This window comes from Lycorma delicatula, chromosome 6 (genome assembly GCF_047948215.1).
Source record: "Lycorma delicatula isolate Av1 chromosome 6, ASM4794821v1, whole genome shotgun sequence".
NCBI classification, from domain to species: domain Eukaryota; kingdom Metazoa; phylum Arthropoda; class Insecta; order Hemiptera; family Fulgoridae; genus Lycorma; species Lycorma delicatula.
The window spans coordinates 124,281,791-124,295,527 of NC_134460.1; positions in this window are offsets into that span (position 1 = coordinate 124,281,791).

A 13,737-nucleotide genomic window follows, 5' to 3' on the forward strand; every position below is an offset into this window, starting at 1 on the left:
CATGCACAGTTCCCCATTGTAGAGATTCTCACTGATTAACTTTCATTCTTTTGACCCCCTTCTTCATTTCAGGTTTTATAGGTATAAGTCAGAACTAAATTGTTCTATGCTTAGGACATACCTGCAGAAACAGCAACGTCTATAACATAACCTGACGTGAGGAATCCCATCCTGTGATCTAGGGATTGCACATCTTAACCCCTTTTAAAAATACAAATATTTTTATTATTTCATTAACAAATATATTAATCCAAAGTTTATGGTTAAAAATGAATATTTAAACAACTCCTTTCAAGTAGATGCAAACTTACTTCAGATTACCATTTTCTTCTGGAACCTTCCTTTAAAATGCAAGATATTTCCTAAACAGATATTTATTTTATTTTTTGTTCATTGGTCATTGGATATTTACAACAAAAAAATTATATTTAATACACCACACATATTTTAAAAAAGGTAAAACGCTTGTTCAATAATCATTCTAACTTAAGTTATACTGAAATTTAACAGATTTAAGTCGACCTGAAATTTTAGCTCCTGCATCGACTTAATGATCCAGTAATTTTAATCCTATAACACCCTCAAGGATTAGTTAAATTTTACAAATATAAATATTCATTTCTATTTATTTAACGTCCATGTAGTCAGTAAATCATTAAAGCAACAAGCATGTGTAAAATAGCCTAAATATTAAAGTTAAACTATGAAAAAAATTTATCATAACGCAAGATTAAATTTGATATTAAGACTATACAATAAAAACACATTTGTAATACAAATACTATTCACAAAACACAATTATGATACATTGTAAGTATCACAATTGCTATATCAAAAATTTACAGTTTCTTAGAAACCAAAGAGGTTTCTAACATATATGTTTCTAACATTTTTTTCTTAACCTTCAACTTAAACCAAACTATTTTTATTTTCTTGTATCTTTTCAACAATCGCTCACTAGCAGTCATTGGATATTTATCAATTGAATAGAAGAGGAAAAACCAGCACTACATCAAATTAAATGAATCAATCATCAGATTCTCAACTCTTCATTGACTAGTTCTTAACAGGTAGCTACTACTGTCTGTTTGATGTATTTTTATAAAAAGATGTCCTTGTGTCTCACTTAGGTGCAAGTCTTAGTTTATGTAAATAAAAGTACCTTATGAACACAACATATTTAGTAATTTATAGTAAATTCAACAACTTGAACTTTTTTTAAGTATATATATATTTATTAATTCAGAGTGTTATATGATAAAACTGATTAAGTCCTTATACTGCCATACACTTTCAACTATTTATTTTATGTAATAAGCATGATTTTACATTTATCTTAATAAGTATGGATACCAGAAGACATAAATAACAAATTAATATAATGTAAAAGAATTATAAACATTAAAATCAGTTCATATTTATTTAAACTGTGCTAAAATAAATTTAATTCTACTTGGCAAAATTTAAACACACAAAAAAAACAGGTAATTATTTTACACTTGAACTGTTATCAATATTCATTGGAATAACAGAAGTTATAATTCAACAGTAACAACAAAAATATAATCTTAAATATTGCTAAACAACTGGCAATTAACACATGTTAACAATTATGGATGACAGTAATTCAAGAGGAGAATTTCTTCTGGTTTCACATTCTATTATTACACCTGGAGCTGGATTTAGACATGTTTTTAATGAACTTGAGTACAGAATAGCAAATTTTCTAAGATAAAAATATTTAAATGTATTCCAGTTGTTTTTTAATAGGGAAAAGTTTCAAGAACATAAGTAATTTTATGGCATATCAGAATTTTTTCATATTTAGTAACTTTATATTTATTTACCATTATTTATTTGTATTTCTTTACTATTTTTATTTTTAATTTATAACACTATATTTACATAGTTTTTTTAATAACTGATTGCTGAGTGATAATTAAGTATTTAACTGCCTTGAAAATGCATTAAATGTAAAGAAACAAGATAACTTCAAAATTATTAAAAATTAACACTCAAAACTGGACAAATACAATATAAAACAAATTTGATCAAGACTATAGTGGATTCCTAACCATTTTAAGATGAACACCATTAATAATACTGCTACCAGAAATTTCACTGAAGTAGGTGCTGATTATTACTTCTGAAAGGCCACTAGAAATATAACTTTCATTAATTTTTTAATCAATTATTAATCTTATGTTATGTTGTTTACTCACATGTTGAGTGTAAAAGGTTCCGTAAATATGGTTGTCTACTGCTTGTAAAGGTACAGGATATCGTATTATTGCTCATGTTCTTTTCTTAGGGAATAATCACTGCTGGATCTTGTTTATGCATTATTTGATTGTTATTATTTATATATGTTATTAGAACAAGTTTATTTTTATTTCTTTTAATCCCATTTAGAAATTGGCCTTTCCATTACTTTGTAATGAACCTTTGAAAATGTTTCATGCCTTTATCTACTTTGTATTAATTAATGACTTTCTTATTAGATTATTCATGTACTCGTGTATATAATTCTAACAAAATTTGTAATATTAAACAATTAGAAAAGTTTTTCTTTTGGCAAATTATGTATAAATATATTTATTTATTTATAATGCTAACCTCTATGTCTTAGTGATAGTGACAATGCCTTTCATAGAGAATATTCTAGGTTCAAATCCTGTTCATGTTTTTTTATTTTTCATTATTCATATGCTACAGTATAAGCCGTTATTGCTTAAAGAATAAATAATTAAAATATTCATTCATGTATACCACTTAAGATCAGAAATATTAAAATGATTCGATATACTTTTTCACTTAAATTTTTTTTATGTATAAACATGTTTTGATTATGTAATTTAAATTATTTTATAACTTTTCTTTTCATTAAACCTATCCTCAGATAGTGCATAAATATTTAATATTATAAATATAAGAAACATCAGAATATGAAAAATACTGGAAAATCTAAAAAGAAATAAAAAAGCTTTAGCACGGTAAAATTTTAAGAACTTCTTAAAATGAATACTATATTCTCTTAAAATTTAAGACGCAGGAATTTTTACTTAATCTTAGGTAAATAATTTAAAATAATAAGATAAACTACATTATTTTTTAAATGACTTTAACTCTATTATTATATTAACATAATTTTAAAAATACACAAATGAGAAAAATAGTTCTGTAATATTACCTTTTATTCACTTAATAAAAGATAATAAAAGTCTTCCATTAAGTCTGTGTTTTACATTAGTGGCTATCAAACACTTGTTTTTAATGTAATTCAATATGTAAACCCATGTCTTTATGTTATTATTTTATGGTGTATATCGTATTACAATTTATGTTCAAGAAAAAGTAAGTTTATTTTTAAGTCTTTAATATTAACTTCATTTATGAACAAATTGTTATCTTTACAATATTTTAAGTAACTATTTTTTTTTTTTTTTTTTTTTTTTTTTTTTAACTAATAAATAGTCTACAAAACAAAATGATCAGCAAACCTAAACTTGATTGTGAATTAGTGACTGCTAAGAATTTCTTCGAAATTAATGCTTAACACATATTTTTTTTATACAAAAACGAATCAATCTATACAGAATTTCAAAATCTAGTGTTTTTTTAATTAGAAAATACTCAGTATTAATTAACTGAACTAAAGAATTCTTATTTGTTTTCATTGGTATTTTCATTAATTATAAAATTTTATTAATCATTAAATAGTAATAGTTAAAGAATAGAATATAAATTTAAATGTTCTCCAAGCCGAATTATATACTCTACTATAACTGGTAACTTATTATAAAAAATAAAGGTGCCACTTTATTTCAAATCTGCAGGTACTGAATCAGAAGATCTGATAGCATGAAACTCTTTATCTTTCCCTGAAAGTAATTTTTAAAGCAATTTTAAAAATTCAAAAACTCAACCGGTAATGAAAAATATGATATTTATATGCTTTAATAAGTATTCATAAAAAAATTCCCAAAATTTCATAAAAGTATATTAAAATGCTTTCAAAATCACAAATAGAATATACAAAATTATCATAACAAAGCACACGTTGATAAAATTGCAACTCAAAAATACATACATTAAACTTTAATGTCTGCACAAAATACTCTATCAAATATGCAAAGTACATTCATTTTCAGTTATAAACAAAATGTATATCAGTATTAACCTTTCTAAAGAATCTCATAAAAATAAGGTAAATTTACAAAGATATTAACCACACTGTATAAATTTTACCCACACCATAAATGAACTTAACACAAGTAAAATGAAATTTAAAATCAACACAAAACAGATCAAATATACCATTTGACCACACATTAAATTTTATAATCACTTTAAAAAAGTAACTTAACAGCAGGCCCTAAGTAAGGTGGTAAAATTTCATTTCCTTACAACCTGATAGTTTTGATACATCTGAAGGAGCAGCATATTAAATTATTTAAAGCAAGGTAAAATGTCAACAGACAAAGCTATAGTCTAATAACTAGAGATTACCAGAGTTAGAAACGACGGGTTAAGTTTAGTGCATCCTGTTGACTTTCAGATTTTAGTGGCTAATGATTGCAACTGTCAAAACCACTTTAAATAAGAAAAAGAAAATACTGCAGCATCATTTGCAATATTGCTAAAGAATGACAAAGGATCAAAAAGATTCAATAAAAGCATATTTCCAATTATGTTTAAATATATATTATTTTATAAAGATGTCAAAATTATTTTGTCAAATTAATACATCAATTTTAAAAAAAAGAGTACTTTAAATAATAATCATTTAAATATTTTTTTAAACCTTTCAATAATCTACAAAATCTGAGGTTTCATATAATAAATTAAATCCATCAGCGTGTAAAATAAACTTTATTTAGTGCTTATGTTAGAAGGTAGTGTTTACCATATAGGTGTAACTATTTATTTCTCAGTCAAATAAATCAACTGTTCCTCTATTGAGTTTCATTAACAATTTTATTCTGTAAAACTGTTCTATTGTGTTTTAAATAAGGTATGTAAAGCAAATCGATTGCTATTCCTTTTCCCTCCCTTTTATGAACTAGACAACATGATGATTCATTAAAACTGTTTTAATTTTACCAAACTTTAAAAAGATTTATCTTATGTAAAAATAAATTTTGAACGTATTATTAAAACAATAATTTAACTAAAATTTATTCAATGTAAAATTTATTATCTGATTATGTTAACCATATCAAATGCTGTGAATTTGATGTGAATTTCATAAACTAAAATGAATACTAATTCATACTTACAAATTAGACGCCTTACTAAATGTTTTTAACATTGTACAGAAGGTCAAGCTTTGATACCAAAATTTAGTTAACAATTACAAATGGAATTGTCATATAGCTTAGTTACAGTATATAATCTACATTAAGAGTTCAAAGAATTTATGCGATTTCAATTGGTTGTCACTAAAAATAACTGTTATGCATTGTTCATGTTCAGTAACTTTTTAATTTTATTTTATTCCATAGTATTTAAATTGTCTCTTTCTCTATTGATGAGGATTATCTTTATGCTATTAAATTCATTCATGTGTTTAAATCATATTTTTTATTTATTAATCTGAATCAGTAGTTGTCTTAATAAAACCAGTTTATTCATAAAGTGTATTTAATAAATAAATGTTTATATTACATAGAATAATCTATCAAAATATATCTATAAAAATTTTTATAAATGTCAACTCAGGCGGTGGCATGCCCTTTTTAAAGATCAAAGGTTCAGTTCCCAACAAGGATCTGGAATATTTATAACAACTCCACCTCAATATAGTTTACTAATGATATCAGCAGTTGATGAGGCTTAAATAAAAAAAAAGTAAAAATTAAAAGGGTTTTACAAATTAAAAAGAAAACTATTCTATTATGACAAAGAAATATTAATTAAACATATATAAATAAGTCTAGAAATAGAAGAAAATTTCAAGAAACAGGACCACATGATTCTTTTACAAAGCAATCGAACACCAAAACTAATGATACACAACACAAAGCCTTAACTTTCGAAGGAACAACCGAACACAAGCACTTAACAACCAAGAGAACTGCGAGATTCTAGAAAAATATTTTGAAGAACTACTAAACTGTCAAACACCTCAAAACAGACTGAAGTTTAGGTAATCAACCCCCAACCCGGGATCTTCCACCACCACAGAGGATAAAATCGGGAAAGTGATCAACTCTCTTAAGAACAATAAAGCATCAGGAGAGGGCAGAGTCATTGCAAAACTATGAAAACTGGCAGATAAAACATTCATATCCAGAACCACTGAATTCTTCAAAAAGATTTGAGAAGACAGAATACCAGAAGACTACATATTAGTAAAGTATGGGGTAGACAAAATCTGATTACACTGACTCTAATCAATACCACTCCTACTAAGAGTGATATTAACTATTTTAGTTAAATTCAGAGGAGAAATTAACAAACCACTCAAAATCAGAACAGGACTTCAACAAGGAGATAGTTTATCTCAAACATCCCTCAGCGTTGTTCTAGACAAAATTATGAAGGCCTCCTGGGAGAAAAATAGCTCAGCACTATGTCAGGAACTCAAAACAAGGTCTTAAAGTCAAATGCTTAGTCTTTGCAGATGACAGCTCTGCTAATGGAAACCAAACAAGAAGCAATTGCTCAAATCAATAAACTTAAAGAAATTGCCAAGAGAACGAGCTTGAAAATTTCTTTTTCAAAAACCAAAATGATGACTAGCCACAGAGATCATTCAAAAAAGAGTAGAAACAAAATATAGAAAAAACAAAATGGTAAACCAATTTAAATATTTAAGAAATATCATAAACTTTAATCGAGGAGAAGAAACTCAAACTAGATAAACAAAATTTCATAATTAAGAATATTTATAACACGAAAACTCTGTCCACCAACACCAAGGTCAAACATTACAACTCCTTAGTTAAGCTAGAAATCCTGTACGGCATAGAGACAGCTATCTTACCCAATCTAAAAAATCTTCTAAAAAATCAAAAGAAGAATAATGAGAAGAATTCATAGACCCACAATCACAGAACAAGGATGCAGCTTAAAATCGAACATAGAAGTATATGAAAAACTAAAAAACCTAGAAACCTTAATGCAAAAGAAAAGACTAATATTCTACAAACACATAGTTAGAATGAGCCCTTCTAAAATCAACAAACAAATTTTTGAAAAACTATTCAACATGAAAAGTATGGGAGATTACACCAAACAAATCAATGAATGCCAAAAACTTAAAATTAATGACGAATACTGCTTAAATACAGAAGAATTTAGAAAATGCTTCAACAAATTTAAGGTTCTTGTGGGAGATAAGAAAAACACACTGACAAAAAAATGGACTTCAGAAAGGAAAGCACTTCAGTCTGAAAGAATGAAAGACCTATGGAAAAGGAAGAAAGAACAGAACAGAGACAAAAGGAAATGATATTTGCGTGGTCCCTAGTTGGCCTGTTCACACTCAAAAAAAAAGAGCAAAAATATTTTTAAAATAATAAACTCAAATATATAGTAAAACATTTAACAAAAGATAAAATAGTTAATTAGATAATTTAACTGACTGGTAATAAGGTTTCCCCAACTCACTTATAACAAAGACATATATTTATCATCAGCATTTTCCATGTTAGTGTGTTACTTTACACTATCTGAGCCAGTCCTCTTAATGAATGTGATACATAAAGCATCTGAAGTACAAGTAACATTAATAACAACTATTTTCACTGAGAGTAATGAAGTTTACTAAGAATCAATCCTTGTGGTGAACAGAATGAAGATAACAATTATAGGGCTAAATATCATCTGCATTTTGGCTTGCCTGGCATGCAGATATGTGATATTATATTCAGCTCATAGGACAAGAAAATGTGAAACAGATTCACTTCTCACGTTCATTAATAAGCCTGACATTGGAAACTTGTTGTTTGAAATTGCTATGCCTTTTTCATAAGTGACCTGTACATCATGTACAACTAAATACAATATTATTATTTACTAAATAATTTCTAAAAGCCATTCAAAAAATTCTAACCTTCGTACTGTCTAACAGGTAAAAAACAACTAATGTAAAACAGTCATTAAACTTTCATTTTTATTTGGCAATTACAAAAATCCTATCTAAACTCACAAAAAACTGAGGAAAACTGGATTAAAAATTAAAGAAATGAATCAGTTTACAATATACTTTGATATACAATTTTTTTACCATTAAACAATACAGAACTATTGTAATAGGCCAATTATAAAATAATCTTTTAAAGAAAAAAATATTTTCATTTCCAATGAATATTAGTTGCAATTAATGTATTTTTAATTTAAACAAAAATTTTAAGGAATAAAGATATTTGTTTTTTACTTAAATGTATAAGTTATCAGTCAAAAGCCCATTTGGTTTTAATCAAACTTGATATTGGATCCGATTCCCAGCAAGTCATTCATTTTACTATCATTTTGTCCATCTCATCTTTCTCATTAAAATATATGTGAAATATTAATAATAAAAATGAAAATATGCTAACCTCAATTGTTATGCCCCATGAAGCTAAGTAACACTATTGAAGCTTATTAAAAAGAAGTACAGCCAAAGAATTAAGGGATTAACGGCTAGTTCATTTTCTAATATAAAAAAATATTATTCTAATAAATTTAAAGCAATACAACAATTAATTATAATTATAATACAATAGCAAACACGTTCCTTACTTTTGTGTAATATTAACTAATTTATAAGCTTTGCTTATAAAATGAAATTGCAGCTAAAATTCAACTGCTACTGCAAAATGTTTTATTATATAAATTGACAAAGCAATTAAATTTCAATTTATCACTAGACAGAATAAAAACTCTGTTATACAGTCAAAAAATACATGAAGAACTGAATAAAAACAATATATTTATAAGGTGATAAATAGTAAAAATCATTGTTATATCATTATTCAAATAAGAGTGTATAAATGTATCCAATCTTTTTTTCATGATAAATACTTGTTACAATAAATTGTATAGAAACAATTATATTTATAAATTTATGTAAATAAATAACTTCTAATTTTATGTTATATATAAATATATGTATTTATAAATGTAATTAATAATTGTAAAAATTAAAGTAAAAAAATTATGCATTATGTTATAAAGCTGTTAACATCGCTTGTTTATTATGTAACCATGTTGCATACACTTACCTAAACTTACTTTACAGGTTTAGATCACATGATTTCTCTCCAGAGGTTAGTGATAATAATTGTCTTGTCATTAGCGAAAAAATGATCATCTGTAGTTCAGGTTTATACCACATCCACACACTGCATCAAATGGTAAAGATTCTGAATTCCTTCACACGCACAAGAAGATGTCGTCCATCCATAGGGAACAATTGCCACTTTAATAGGGAACAATTAGTTGTTATCTTGACAGCCCAGTTTTCAGGTTACTTTGTGTTCTCCAGAAAGAGTATGCCAAATCTTCTCTTAAAGGAATAAGAGTAGGATGAACCTTGGTATTCCATTTTTGACTATTTTCACTCACACAAACAATGTGTAAAAATATAGAATTTTTACATTCTCAATAAGAACAAAGAAACAACTTGGCATTATTACAACTAATTTTATAAATACATTATGTAATTATCTTTAACCCACAGAAAAATCATATTCTGTTGGACATAGATTTGGTCAAATCTGAGAACCTCCTGAAAATTTTCCAACTCATTCAGAAAGTGTTCAGAATAAAAGAGAAAGCAGTCAAAGATATGTAATTGGGAACTGGATGGAAACTTCCATGGAAAGGTTGAATGTTGTTTTTCAGACTTTAAAGGGTGAACATATCTAAATAAGTATTATATATTCATACCAAAGAAGTTCCTTTTAGTTACAACAGAGGGCTAACCAGATTGCCATGAGTTAGATTGGTTAAGTATCTCTGTGATATTTGAACCAATTTTTGGTTGTGTTTTGGAATACGCAATTCCTTTGTGAAATCCATATTAATTACATTCTTAAATTAGAAAAGATTTGAATAAGTATTTGGGTTAAAACTTTTTTTGGGGGTTCAGGGTCTCTTGTCCAATCCACTCAAGTGAGATTGTTTTGTGATGTTTAACATTGAAAGTTCAGCAGGATGTTTTATCCTGACAGTTATTCTGCAGTGTTTTCAATTATTTCACTAATTCAGCATATGTTTTATCATTTAGTTTTGCTTGTTTCATCTCAAAATCAAAGAACACAATCTCCAAATTTGATTTTTTTACATCTCAATGTAAATCTTTTACAATTTACATATTTTTTTAAAAAATTCAAAAAATAACAATTTTTACTCTCTTCTTTTATGAAATCCATGTCTATAACATTTACAGTAAAAATCCTGACACTCATCGATTCCTGAGAATAATTTAAAATTGTTTTACTGTTAAATCATTAATTAATCAAAATCTTTGCAAATGAGTCAATTAATTTTTAATTCCTATTTTTATTTTCATTTATACCTAATTATTTTAAATTAAAAATTATAATTTTAGTTGTTTTCCTTTGCATATATTTTTTTTAATTTCAGGGTATTTTTTTATATTTATACTAGTATTTGTAAAATATTCTGCAAAATGAAATATCATGAATTACTGTGTCAAGAAGCAAGTTTTGGAAGATATTCACTTTACATGAATCAAATATAAACTGGAGATTTTTTAAATATGAACTAAACCTACATAACCTATTAAAAAACTGAACAATTTCTCCAGATCATGAGAATTGTGTTTAGTAGTTACAGAACACAATATAATGATAGCATAAAAGCTTCACCGAATTCAGGTACAGTCAATTTAAACCCCTTGACTAAGCCTGCTGTTACTGTATGTTAGACTATGATGTACAGCAAAAATGCAAGAGGGTGAACAGCATTTAAGATCCAGACTGGCTCTCTTTAACATGCGAGAAGAAAGGCAATAGCTTCTATTTAGGCAAGATAATCTGTATAAATCACATTCAGTACTCCAGAAGGTTCACACTGAATTAAATGGCAGTTAAATGACTGTGGTGTAATAATCAGAGCTTAGGTAGTAGAATATGATTTTATACATCCTGCCAAGGGTAATTTAAGGTTATTTCTTCCATAAACTGTTGCTGAGCTGGAAGCCCAAAACTGGGTATTGAAGCAGTTGTGTATTATTGGTCTGTTTTGGTATTATTGGAAATAAATAATATTGTCGATTGAAAAATAGCTACGTTTTAATTCCTTTTGCTGTTTGGAATGTACAAACTGTATTCATGAGTGCATACATACCCTAGAATTGATCAGAAATTCTAGGCTGCACACCAGAATTGACCAGAGATCTGGTTCAACACTATCTTACAGATACAATGTCACATCACTAACACTGTTTTTAAGGCTATGCCTTAAGATTATGCACAATATTACCTCAATAGAAATCTTGATTCAAATCATTAAAAAAAAATCTCAAAAGTAAATCAACACTGCAGTTTCAAGTACTCAACATCAGATAATTATCTGCAGTTATTGAGCAATTTACCATCATGATGTATGTCATCATTGTTATCGGTTTAAAGCATTTCTCCACCAACATGTTGTTCAACCCCTACATACATTGTATATTAACATGCAATACAAATTCTATGATAATTTTATTAATTGTTCTCATCGACCAGTATTAACACTACCATTGGTGAAACAAAAACAGATTGATAATACTTTTAACTATCAAATTAATATTAATACAATAGATGATTTGTTACAAATGAACCACAAGATGGGATTTCTGTTACTTTTAAGGATATTTTACTACTTAAATATTAAAGGCAAATAACTTATAAAACTGATGATTTGCAGTAGCTCTTATTTCATAAGTAATTACATTGTTTTCATGAACAATTTCAACATCAGTTTCATTAGTAAAGTTCATAATTACAATTTAGGAGCATTTTCTGAAAGGGGTTTGGAGAAAAGGTAGTATTTCTGTTTTGATTCATAAAAATTTTAATTTTAGAATAAGTTAGATTTTTTAAAATAAAGTCTCCATTTAAAGTGTTTGAACATGTTATGGTTGAAGTAATGAATAATAAATTTAAAAATTTACCAATAATTTTTTTTTCTTTTGTATCAATTTATTAAACCCCCATTTTCTAGTTATGATATTTTATGAAAATTTGAGGGATTTTTATCAAAGTTAAAGAAGGAAATAAAGAATAAATTTTGCTTAATATATAATTGAGAGTAGTTTCAAAATAAGTAAAATTTTTAACAATATTGAGTCCAAAAACGCGGTTTGGATTTCTAAAAATAAAGGTCCACAGACAAAGTAATATTTCACATTCAAATGACTGCATTGATTAAATAATTACAAATATTAACCCAGAATTTACTATTACTGAAATACATTACATGAGGCATTTAAGATCATAATACTTAAGTGATTAAATTTGCCAAAGGTCCTTAATAAAATACTTATAAACAAGAGAAATTTTAATCAGTATAAATTAATAACATGATTTTTTTATTACTGAGATAAACATTAACATCAATATATTTTTAAAAAATACTGCACAAATGATAAGTTTGAATGATTTTTTTTCTTTTCCTCTTAATGTTAGCGTTCCCACATTCATTCAAATTAAAATAAAAACTACTTTTTAGAGAAAATAGCTATATAAATTTTTTTCCCTGTGTACATTGCAATCTGTTCAACTAGTGAATAAGTAAACCCCCTCATGATCCAATGCGATGAGGATGATATGTAAATGAGGTGTAGTCTTGTACAGACTCAGGCCAACCATCCCCTAGACATGTGGTTAATTGAACCCCAATCACCAAAGTATACCAGTATCCACTGTCTAGTATTCAAATCCATGTAAAAACAGTTGCTTTTATATGGTATCTTTTACTATTATTTGAACCTCAGAACCTATGACTTTGAAAATCAGCTGTTACACTGATTTGTGATGAGTTAACCACTAGACCAGCCCAGTGGGCAGGCTATATTTAATATCAAAACGAGCTAATCAATTTCTTTTTAATAACAGCTTTTAAAAAAAAAATGACTGATAAATAATATGACTAAAAAATTACATTAACAAAAATTTATTTTAAACACGGTTAATAAAATAGGAACGTGGAAAATTATTAAAAACGAGAAAATGTTTCAAAGATTAATGCAAAACTTCTAATTTTTTATAGAATTGAACAGGAAATGGAGATAGCTAAACTTTAATAATTATTTTATAAACACACAAACAATCCAATTAGTGGTTCACATTTATTTAATTCTTTAATTGAAACTACAAGAGTAAAAATTAATTAGCTCTAATATCCATGAAATTTTTAACAAGTGAAAGAACAAAATAATAAAACATTTAAAAAACAAAAAATTGAGATAACTGTTTGAAGAAAAGGTTGGTGAAATAAAGAAACCCCTTGATTTTTCTAATAAATCATTCATTAATAACAGGTATTTTTCCTAACAAATATTCTACTAATAAAACAACTTAAGGGAAAGTGACATGAAATTACTGATTATTGCATTAGCTTCTTACCAGTTTAGCAGAAGATAAGTAAAGTTATTTGTTCTAACTACAATATTATTTTGAGAAAACAACTTTTTTTAAGAAATAATATGGATTTCAAAAATGTAACTCTTCAGAGGGGTTAATTTCCTATGAGAATTTATATCAGATGCCTAGGATGATCACAGGAGACAGTTGC